Raw genomic sequence first — 12273 nt, 5'->3', positions numbered from 1 at the left:
ATACCAATTGTGATGTCCCCTTCCTAATTTGCCCTAGTATTGCAATCTTGGATTTGGATCATGCAATCATGACATGACCATATATGCAAATATACACATATATATGTTAATCATTAGGGTTAGGCAACTACATCATTTTCATAGATTACCAATAACTCAGAATATTAGGGTTTGGAGGAAGAGACATGATGGGTCTGCCCAAAGCCATTTCTACACCAAGCCCAAGAGTGGATGTCTACCACAACCCTCTTGCTTGCTCGGCGGCTTGTACCTACTTTCCCTATCCATGTCTCATCTTTCGGAAGATAGTTGGCATCTTGTGGGGTTGGGGGGGGGTTGTAAGGGGTTACTTGACTCTTTAAGTGCCCTCTTTGTCCTAGGCCACAATGGTCCTTCTAGGACGGCCTACATACGAGCCCGCTCTCCACCCTTCTCTTACACCTTAGGCCCTTCCTCTTGCAAGGTGGATTCAAGGCAATCAATCACACTTTATATACTTAAGCATTCTCTATTTTACATAAGAAAACCATAGTAAGAATAACAATATACAACAATATACATATCAACAGCAATGTATTATTTATTTAATATTCTACAATCTATCAATGGAAGATAAATATCAACTCAGTCAATTAAATGCCCTGCATTATACTTTATACCAAAATACCTATGCTACCCCGAGTTTTCAGGATGGGAACGACAAGGGATGGTGGAACGAGTTTCCAGGATGGCAAATTTTTTTGCCAATTTTGGGGATGGCAAAGGAGACTGCTATATAAAAAATAGGGAAAATTTAAAATATATAGGGAAATTTTAAATGTTCATATGAAAAATAGATAAAGCGTGTATATATACATTATATTCATATGAAAACATGGATAAAGCATGTATATGTACATTACCTTAACATACCACATTTGTGTTCAAAATTCATTATCAATACTCAATATGCATTCATAATTCAGAATTCATTGTCAATACTCAATACGCATTTTAATTGAAAATTCATTGTCAATATGCCAACACTTGTTTGCATGTAGTTCTCATTATTTCTTTCTGGTTGGAGGATATTTTGATAGTATTCAATTACTATTATGACCTACAACTGCTTCTTTATGCACTACCAAGTTTTGGGTGTTTGTGAAATTCATTACCAAGCTGTTATTCATATTTCTGAGTGCTTTTGGCTATGATTCAAACCTGTTTACCTTTCATTTCAGTGAAAAGTCCAATATTGCAGACCTGCAACCACTTTTTTATGCACTACTGAGTCCTGAGTGTTTGTGAAATTTATCAACAGGCTGCTGCTCATTATTTCTAAGTGCTTTTGGAAGTGATTCAGACATGTTTACCCGTCATATTAGTGAAAATATAGTTTTACAGACCTGTAATAAAATTATTATTTTTTTTTAGAGCATGTTAGTCTTTTTTTTTTCTAAATGTGTTGGGAAAAGGGGGACGGCTGGCTGTCCCCAGGATAGTTAGGGGACGTCACAGACGTCCCCAACCATATTGGGGACGGGGGTACATCCCCTCTGAGAATCATTGCCGTCCAAGTTTTCGGGACGTTTCCCTGAATTTTTGCAATTTTGGGAAGGGGGGGACGTCCCTTGGCTGTACCCGCATCCCCGAAACATCACTGGGACGGGGGTGGGGGATTTGGGCCCGGGGAAGCGTCCCCGGGTAACATAGCAAAATACTGATCAGCATGACAATGCTGTTTAATTCGTTAACAGTGAGATTGCAGATCTCTCGTTTGCTCTCTGATTTATTTGTTCCTTTTTGATGTTTGATCTGAATGTATGATGTTGGAATTGTGGGTGCCTTGTGTTCTTCGCTGATATCTTGATTATGCTATTAGTCTAACTTGATGTTGTTTCAGTCTGATTATTGTTTGAGAACTCAGTCTGCTGGAAATAACTTTTTAGTGATTTTGATTATTCCTGATGGCCCCCTTCTACCATCCAGTCCTCTCATCATATACCCTTCTCTTATTGTTGAGAAGTCGTGTCATTTTGTGTGGATCCTTTTCTTGAAAGATGGTGTCCCTTTCTAAATCTCAATCTCTGCCTTTCCCTCATAACTAATTCACTGTCTTAATGAATCGTTCTGTCTAATCAGTCCTTGACACATTGTTTTCCCTTAACCGCTCACTGTTGTTGAGGAGCGAACTATGTACACTCGATACCATTCGGACTTTCCCGATTTTATATTCATTTGCATTGGGATGCCTGGTTAGGGGCATGACATCATTGGAGGGAATTGGCAAAGAAAGTTCAAGTAATGATGGAGAAGAAATACTCTTCATGGGAATAGAAGTAAAGGATGATAGGGATGAAGAGAAAGAAGAAAAAGAGGTGTGCAATGAAGATGAAGAGGAAGTAGATCTTGAGGAAGAACTCCATTGTTCTTATAAAAAAAGTGAGAAGCAGGTCAAGAAAATAATTTTTGAAACAAAAGGTACGAATTCAAGAGGATAGTGAAGCCCAAGGAAAACTAAAACAATCTTGAAAAATCGGATAATATAATTGTAGATCTGAAAGTACAATTAGAAGAGGCAAAACAGATTGAGGAAATTATAAGAGATCAGCTTAAGGAAAAGGAATCTGATTGTGAAAAATTGGAGCTTGAAATCATTTCTGTAAGAAAGGAGTTGGAGAAATCTGTTGAACAGTTGAATTGAAGTTTGAAGTTTGACAAAAGGACTAAAATATTGGATGATATTATCAATTTGCAAAGGTCACCATTCATTAAAACTAGTCTTAGTTTTGTTGAAAATCAAGAGAAGACAAAGGAGGCTACAAGTGTGAATACTACAGATCTACCACAAAAGGCGAGTGAAAAAAAGCCGAAAAGGTACATCAAGGCTCTCAAGAAGGAACGCAACAAGGAGAACAAGGAGGAGAAATAAAATTCCACAAAAGAACAATCCACCTCCAAAGGCAAACAAGGACAACTTTAAAAAGCCCTTTCGTCAAAGATAGCCATGTATAACCAGGCCCCATCATTCCTTTCATGGCTATTGTTTTTGATGTAGGAGCATCCATGATGAACATGAGATTTAAATGTGAATTTTAAATATTCTTCCTCAAATTTGGAATATTCCTTTTGGGCACAGGAAATGGGAGTCACAACTTGCCTTGACTCAAAATTACTTTCCTTAATGTTGAATATTCAAAAATGGGTGCCCAAGAATAAGTTATTGGGTAGTCTCTATTTTGGGGTTCTGTTCAGTGGAGTTGATGGCATAGTGGCCTGATATTCTTGGCAGGTTTAGAGGTGGAGATGACAAAGCATCTAGAATCTTTGAATGCAATTTCCAAGTTGGGAAGATTCCTTTACCTTGTTTTGGTGCGACTTTTTGGGGGTTACCAAAAATAGGTTTTGGTAATGATGGTAGTTAAAAGGCAAGTTTCAATATTCATTTAAGGATTCCCATTTTCAACTTTTTGGGAAGTTTGAGGTGAAGAAGAAAATTTTCTTTGAAGAAATTGAAGGTTTGAAGAAGAAGAAGAAGAAGAAGAAGAAGAAGAAGAAGAAGAAGAAGAAATTGCAGGTTGGAGTTAGAAGCTACTTTGTAGCTAAATGCAGACTTGAATTTTTTTTTTTTTTTTGAGTAGTTCTTATTTGTTATGTGCTAATTTATATCAATTTTGTATCAGATTTTGGAGTGATAATGAAGCCTATAAGGCTGCTATACATTGTATTTTTCATATTTTAAGTCAATCTTTAGACAATTTGCATGTGTGGTTTTGGTTGGGATTTTTCTTTTCTATATTAGTGGTATCAGTGTAATGTCCCGAGCCCATACGGAGGCTATCTGCCGTACGGTGGAGTGGTCTGCCGTATGATGGAGTGAACCTGTACGGTGACTGGGGTCACCCGAAGGCTTGGCGTCGTACGGTGATTGGTCACCCGTATGGTGGCTAGGAAAGTCGTACGGTGGATGTTGTTCGCCTGTACGGTAGTGGCCGTACGGTGGGTGAATACCCGCCGGTAGATGTTCGGCCGTACGGGGTGTACGGTAGGGGTCCGTACGATGGGTGAATACCCGCCGAGTTCTGCCCTCAGAGCTCCCTGGATACTTTGTCAGTTCGATGTTGCATAGAGGCTTGGAATGAATTATTGTTATGCCAGACACAAGAGACTTAGATGAAGATTTGCACATACAAGGAGAAATTATATTGATAAGATTCGCACAACAGATTTCACACTCCAAACAGAAGGAGAATGGGGTGAGGGATGAATCCCACCAAAACTGCGGATACCAAGTAGGGAGGGTCTTTCACCTCCGAAATGGTGGACAACAAAACTCCAACTGGAATTCACATAAACAAGAAAAGATACCAAATTCGCATACCTACAACAATGACTAACTCGGCCATATATATGGGCTCCAAGAAGTTTCCCGAAGGGTTACAAACAGGTCGACACCAAAAAGGTTTATAACTAACTAATTAATAAAAGGGGCCCGAAATATATTATGAAGTACGGGGCCGTACAATAAATTATTTAAATTGACTATTTAATTATATCGGGGACATTATAGTCCTCCCGGCCCAAAAATTGCTTGCCCTCAAGCAATTGCAGACTCCGATGCTCCCCGATCTGTTCACTCTCCCAGACGATCTCATCATGTCTGAAGATTGCCTCCATCCGTTTGGCCGAAATTTCCCTCGCGCGGCCATTGGACACTCCCCTTAGTAACACCTTCTTGCCATCCACTTCAAATGAGAATTCCATCCTCTTGAAGCTTTGTGTGTACTGGTTGAGGGTCTCCATCCATTGAATGCCCAAGATGGCATCTGTATCATCCAAATCAATCATGAAGAAATCGTCTGTCACTGTGTAGTTTCCCATGGTGATGCTGAGTTGTGGAACCAAATGAGTACGTGACAATAGATTTGCTCCTGCTACCTTGACTTCGAACGCCTCATGCTCCTCTGTATGCAAACCCCTCTTGGTGACGAGTGATGAGTTGACAGAGTTGAGAGTGGCCCCACTGTCCAACATGACTATGACCTCTTGCCCTTGGAGTGTACCACGAACCCAAAACACACTGCACTCTAGAGTGTTGGTCAGAGCGGCAATGACACTTCCCCTATGGACCAGTGTGGAAATTCTCTCTACATGATCTATGTTTTCTTTAGCCTCCCCTGTGCTTTGTTGACCATCTTCCTCATTCTCTTCTTCGCTGTCGGACACCACTTCAATGGCTAAGCATCAGTGCCCTAGTCCCCACGGCTCCTTGCAGGTAAAGCAGAGTTTCCTTCTCCCAAGTTCTTGCCTTGTGGCTTCATCTAATGATGGCTTCTTCAGGGCTAGGGGTGGTTTGTCATGCGAGTAACTCTCGGAGGAAGAAGATGAGGTCGCCATGTCACACGCCTTCTTAATCGCTTTAGAGAGTGTGTTGGGATTGAACCCTTTTACCCAACCCTTCAGTGGTTCCATCAATCCTTCCATGAATAGAACCACCAATCTCCTCTCCGAGATATCTGTTACTAACATGGACTGTCTCTGGAATTCTGCAATGTAACTGTCCACAAGCCCAGATTGCTTTAATTGAGCCAGTTCCTTGAAGTTGAGTTCTCGGTCCTTTCTGTCAAAACGGTCTATAAGCCTCTCCGTGAATTCGGCATATGAAGTTATTTGATCATGGCCGAGGGTGACCATTCCATGATGCCACCATTCGTGAGCGACTCCTTCGAGGTGAAGAGCTGCAAATTTGATAGATTCATCTTCAGGCATCGGGTTGAGCTGGAAGTAGGTATCTGCTTTTTGTACCCAAGCTCGTGCCAAGGTTGCTTTGATCCCATCAATGGATGACAAATTAATCTTACCAACCTTCCGTTTGATGACATCTACCGCCCGAGTATTTCATCCGGGGTTCAACATAATCCTTGAAGGATATGTCTCCCTCGAGATTTGCATCCTTCCAATCTTGATTCAGTTGTTCTTGCAAATCTTGGAAAGTGGCCTCTTGCTCCCCACGGGGTGTTTCTGTTCTTTGGGGAAATGTTAGCATCAGTGGCCGGAAATGGGAGCGTTGTGGGTTTGACCTTCCAGTGATCGAATTATCGCCATGATCTCCATTTGTTTTACCTACGACCAATTGTCGCAATGTATTCTCCATGATTTTTTGTCGTTGTTCCCCTCTGATCATTGTTTCGTTGAGTTGAGCTTGGCTTCTGGTTAGCTCCCTTAACAGTGCCATAACTTCCTTGGTAGGATCCTATGGTTCCCCCATTCAATCGGCAGATTGGTACCTCCTTTTGGTGTACACCTGCATCCACTACTCGACAGGTTGGCAAGATCATTAGCTCTGATACCACTGTAATGTCCCGAGCCTGTATGGAGGCTATCTGCCGTACGGTGGAGTGGTCTGCCGTACGGTGGAGTGGTCTGCCGTACGATGGAGTGAATCCGTATGGTGGTTGAGATGTACAGTGACTGGGGTCACCCGAAGGCTTGGTGTCGTACGATGATTGGTCACCCTTACAGTGGCTGGGAAAGTCGTACGGTGGATGTTGTTCGGTCGTACGAGGTGTACGATAGTGGCTGTACAGTGGGTGAATACCCGCCGGTAGATGTTGTTTGGCCGTATGGGTCCGTACGGTATGGGTCCGTACGGTGGGTGAATACTCACCGAGTTCTGCCCTCAGAGCTCTCTGGATACTTTGTTAGTTCAATGTTGCATAGAGGCTTGGAATGAATTATTGTTATGCCATACACAAGAGACTTAGATGAAGATTCGCACATATAAGAAGAAATTATATTGATAAGATTCGCACAACAGATTTCACACTCCAAACAGAAGCAGAATAGGGTGAGGGATGAATCCCACTGAAACTGCGGATACCAAGTAGGGAGGGTCTTTCACCTCCGAAATGGTGGACAACAGAACTCCAACTGGAATTCACATAAACAAGAAAAGATACCAAATTCGCATAACTACAACAATGACGAACTCGACCATATATATGGGCTCCAAGAAGTTTCCCGAAGGGTTACAAACGGGCAGACACCAAAAAAGTTTATAACTAACTAATTAATAAAAGGGGCCCGAAATATATTATGAAGTACGGGGCCATACAATAAATTAATTAAATTGACTATTTAATTATATCGGGGACATTACAATCAGAGTGGGAGTCCTTGAGTGTGTAAACAGATCACCGAATTGGAGGCAATTTGCACCAAGGCTTGAGGGCTGGATTGTGTGAGAGATTTGTTGCATGCATACATGCAACCTGAGAAAAGAAATTTTTAGAGGGTTTGAGAAGTTGAGGTTCCTGTGGTTGTAAACAGATTATCGAAGGAGGTAGTTTACAATAATATTTGTGAATATTGTAAGAGGCTCTTGTAAACAGATCGCAAAATGTGAGGCTGTTTAGATTTGTTATAAGAGGGTTTTGTAAACAGATTGCTGAATGTGAGACAGTTTATATGTGTAGTTAGCCTATTTTCTTAGTTCTTGTAGGCTAATTGGTAAGGAAAAAAGGACTCCAAAGTTCTTGGAGAGCATTAGGTGTCTATTTATGGCAATGAGCTCAATTGGTAGTATAGATTATCATGACACTTTCAAAAGTGATTTTTGACGTTTGGTGGACTCTCCAAATTTCTTGGAGGAGCAGTCTATTTTTAGTAAGTTTCCTAGTTGGCTTCGATCTCATCCCAAGTTTCTAGTGTCATGTTGGTGTAATCAAAGTTTGATTTTGATGCCGTTTTAGTGCTTTCTGAAACTCAAATAAATACTTTAAATATTCACTTAAATTTCTAATGTTTTATTATTAAAGTGACAACACCAGTGTAATATCTTTTTAAAAAGGTATAAAGTGAGCTGAAAAGTGGATGCCTAGGACATGGGGATTCCTTTTGCACATTGAAATATTAATATCTTTCTAAAAGGTCATTTTTGAAGATATTGGAATTATTATTGTTAAATAATTGTTTTTCCCTTCAAAAAGCTGTATAAGGAGGTTGTGGGCTCATTTGAGAGATTAGATTGGTAAATGCTATTCTGATGTTGCTGGAATAAACCTGAGTTCTTCCAAAGGTTATTGAGGATGAAAATCCTCTGAGAGTTGTTGGTTTCAAGACGAAAGCCCCCCTAGCTAGCTGAGTGATTTCATACAGTGATCACCATTGTGCTTCAAATCAAAATTTCAATTTTGCGTAGTAAATATGGAGATCTTTGCAGTGTTTTGATGTTGAAAATTTTGATTTGGCTCATGTTGAGATTGTTGAAGACTCTTTGGGTAACTTGTGGAGTCATATGTGATTGGTCGTACCATCCTTCCATGCCAGGCCATACAAGTTTGAGATGCAGGTATAAGGAGTGTTTTTGATATATTTTATGTGATGTCCCCTTCTAGCTAGAGACATCACTCTAGCTTGTGATTAGCCTATCAAAGACCCTCGTAGGCTAGTCGGATTGGATAGAGGGTCACCTTGGCGTGGAGATCTTCCGGTGACAGAGCAGAGTACACTTCTGGGTTGCCAGAGTTTGTTTATGATGAGTTTTGCTTTGAGTTTTGCTTGGCCAGGCTATTTTTAGCAGTTGGAGATGGACCCCAGCTATTTTTAGCAGACATCATGGTCATATGGGTGGTTAACTAGTGAGCTCCAGTTTCAGACGACATAGCTAAATTCAAAATATTCGTGGAGTTAGACAAGTTTGAATGACTTAGCATTTATTATGAAGTGATTTAATAATAAAGTTATAAAGTGACTTTATATTATAATCACTTAACTTGAGGGTCAACTCATCATTAGACGGGGCCATGTTTTTAATTAAATTATCTGAGCCAGACTATTGAAATATTAAAATTAAATGCCCATTTAATGATTAAAATCGTTTTGACACCCAAAGTGAAATTAAATGAAATTACAAGCAAAATTGTAATTAAGAGGATTAGGGTACGACTTGCAAAAAAAGATATATAGCGTTGAGTTTGGAAAGAAGAGGATGGCTAATTTATTTTGACATTGGGAAATTGAAAGGGTTTGCTCTGGAGACTAGGGTTTTCAGCCACCATTGGAGGACGTAGTTGCTTCAATGTTCACCATCTGAGCTGATGAAATATTCAGTGATATTTGGTTTCAGGAAGACTTCATTCAGAGGTCTTATTTGCATCTAATTGCGCAGAATTGAAGAATAAATTCACGAGAAATTATTGCAGATTTATTGAAGAAATTTTGGTGATTAACAAGTACGGTACGGATTGCTACAGCACCACCGTACGGACTGCTACAGTGCCGCGTGAACAGTACCGCGTGAATAGTGCCGCCATAGGGACTGCTACAGTACCGCGTGAACAGTAATTTTTTTTCAAAAAAATTAAAATGTGCAGTTTGCAGATTTTTCAACTACCGGGACAGCAAAAATCAGGTTTTTTATCTTACATTGTAATGAATTTGTTTTCCAGGCATATTGGCCATAAAACAGAACAACATTCCCTTGATAGTCTCGTAAATTAATTCCAGCAGTAATATTATTGTTTCAGTATTATTCTAAGCATAGGAGTTTATTTCAGTATTGTATCGTTGCACAAAAAAATCCATAAACATTCAAAAACCAAAACAAATTCAAATCTACTGCATTCAAAAGAAACAGTCAGCAGAGGAGAGCCAAGTTGGGTTCTTACATTGGTATCAGAGCTAAATCCTGCCATCCTGAGGGTTTAGCAATCACATGCAGCCGCTTGAGGTTGGCTCTCACAGATATTACACTCGCAGGCGAGCTTTGTTTGACAGGGAACAAGAATTTGACAGGCAGCCGGGCACCATGGGTGACAGGCAAGGGGGTAGCCCACTTAGAGGCGATAGGAATGAGGAGCAAGAAACAAGGGAATTTTTCAGAGCAATGGCTACAGGACAGCAGCAGATGGCTCAGGCCTTGCAGGCACTCACCACCATGATTGAGCGCATGAACCCACAAGACAGACAGAATCAGGAGCAAGGGGATAACAGGAGTGCAGTGGGGTCACCTAGAGCTCAGAGGACTCATTCCAGGACAGCAGACAGGCCTACACGTTCTACCTTCATTAGAGATGAGCCTGAGGTAGCACCTACAGGAGAACCAAGAGAGGAGATGTTCGCAGATATCCTCATGGCTGCGAATGACGAATGGGATTTATTAACTCCACAGGTGCGAGAGAGGATGACATTCGAGAGATTTGTTAATCAGAGGAGAGAGCATTACAGGTCACTCAGACAGGATAGGAGGCCTAGAGGTCAAAATAGTGAGCTAAATAGAGTTACAGGCAAGCTTACTATGCCTACATTTGATGGGAGTGGTAAGATGACAGCTCAAGCTTGGATTCATAAGCTTGACACATTTTTGGCACTGAGGCCAATGACAGAGATTGAAGCTATCAAATACGCCACTTTGCATTTGGAGGGAGTAGCACATGATTGGTGGTACCATGGTATGGTAACACTTCAACATAATCAGGTGACAGAGTACCAGGACTTCGTGGATAGGTTGGTTGAAAGATTTGACAAGAAAGATCCAGAGGTTTACTTCCGGGACTTAGCACAGCTGAAACAAACAGGCAACTTGGAGTATTTCATTGGTGAATTTCAGCGGTTGGCAGTCATGGTGCCAAACATTTCAGAGCGTAGATTGATAGTTCTTTTCATTGAGGGCCTATCCGAACCACTGAGAGGTTGGATAAAGGCATTTGATCCTATTTCTTTACAGGAAGCTATGAAAAAGGCAAGAAGTATGGAACATGCAGTCCCAACAAACAAATTTCAGTCCAAAGGAGCATCTTCTAGTAAGGATAACAAACCATTTTATAAAAAACCAGAGAGGACTGATTTTAAAAATGATTCTAAAGATAAAACTCCAGCACCTTTTGACAGGGAAACATTAAATGATTTGAGGAAGAAAAAATCATGTTTCTACTGTAAGGGACCCTATGATGCAAACCATGATTGTCCTCTTAGACCAAAGGGCAAAGCTAACAGAGTTATGTGGGCATACTATGAGGAATCAGAATCAGATAACTCAGACCAGCAGTCTGATATAGAGGAAATAAATGGTGAAAAAGAGGAAGACAAGGCTGAAAACTTGTCTAAAATGGAGTCCAAGGATGGGGAAGGAGATGGGCAACTTAGGGAAGCTCGTCTCACTAGTATTAGGCAAGAAGGGTCATTCCGGATGAGAGGAGTGGTTGCTGGACAGCGAGTCATAACTTTGGTTGATACAGGTGCCACTCATAATTTCATTGATGCTAGGATGGTGGAGAAGCGTGGCATACAAACAGAGGAGTTTGGGGGAATTAGAGTGAGGGTAGCTGATGGCTATATCCTCAAATGTGATCGTAAGATCACTGGACTCCCATTGAAAGTTAATAATTATGACTTTAAGGCAGATTTCTATGTTGTGCCTATGGGAGATACAGATATAGTCCTTGGGATGAGTTGGTTGCATGATATTGGGGAGTTCACTCTTAACCTCAAGGAGATGGAGATGAGGTTTAAAGTGAATGGGAAGACACATATTCTTAAGGCAATCAGGGACAATGATCTCAGGATGGTTTCTTTCCGGAGGATGGCTAGATTGATTCGACATGATCAGGTAGAGTGGGCAGCAGAGTGCATGTTGATGCCATCACAGGAGGGACAACAGAAGATTGAATATCCTCCGGATATTCAGGAGCTTAGAGTTAAACACTCTAAGGTTTTCAGTGACATTCCACCAGGTAGACCACCAGACAGGGGTATTGAGCACATCATTGAGTTAGAGGAGGGGGCTAAACCCATCATGATTACACCTTACAGGCATCCGAAGAGGTTGAAGGATGAAATTGAGAAAACCGTAAAGGAGTTACTTGCTATGGGCCACATTAGACCAAGTAAGTCTCCTTTCGCTTCTTCAGTGGTCTTAGTGAAGAAGAAGGATGGGACATTAAGGATGTGCATTGATTACAGGGTGCTTAATAGGAAGACAATTAAAAACAGGTACCCCATTCCTAGGATCGATGAGTTGATAGATGAGCTTCATGGAGCTTGCTTCTTCTCGAAGATAGATTTGAGATCAGGTTATCACCAGATCAGAGTTAGAGAGCAGGACATTGAGAAGACAGCCTTTAGATGTCATTGTGGCCATTTTGAGTTTGTAGTTATGCCATTTGGGCTAACTAATGCACCTGCTACTTTTCAGGCAACAATGAATCGGGTTTTCCATCCTTAGTTGAGGAAATTTGTACTTGTCTTCTTCGATGATATCTTGGTGTACAGTAGATCTTGGGAGGAGCACTTGGT

This window comes from Cryptomeria japonica, chromosome 8 (genome assembly GCF_030272615.1).
Source record: "Cryptomeria japonica chromosome 8, Sugi_1.0, whole genome shotgun sequence".
Classification (NCBI taxonomy): Eukaryota; Viridiplantae; Streptophyta; class Pinopsida; order Cupressales; family Cupressaceae; genus Cryptomeria; species Cryptomeria japonica.
The sequence above is the reverse complement of the archived record's forward strand: the minus strand, read 5'-3'. Positions refer to the sequence as shown.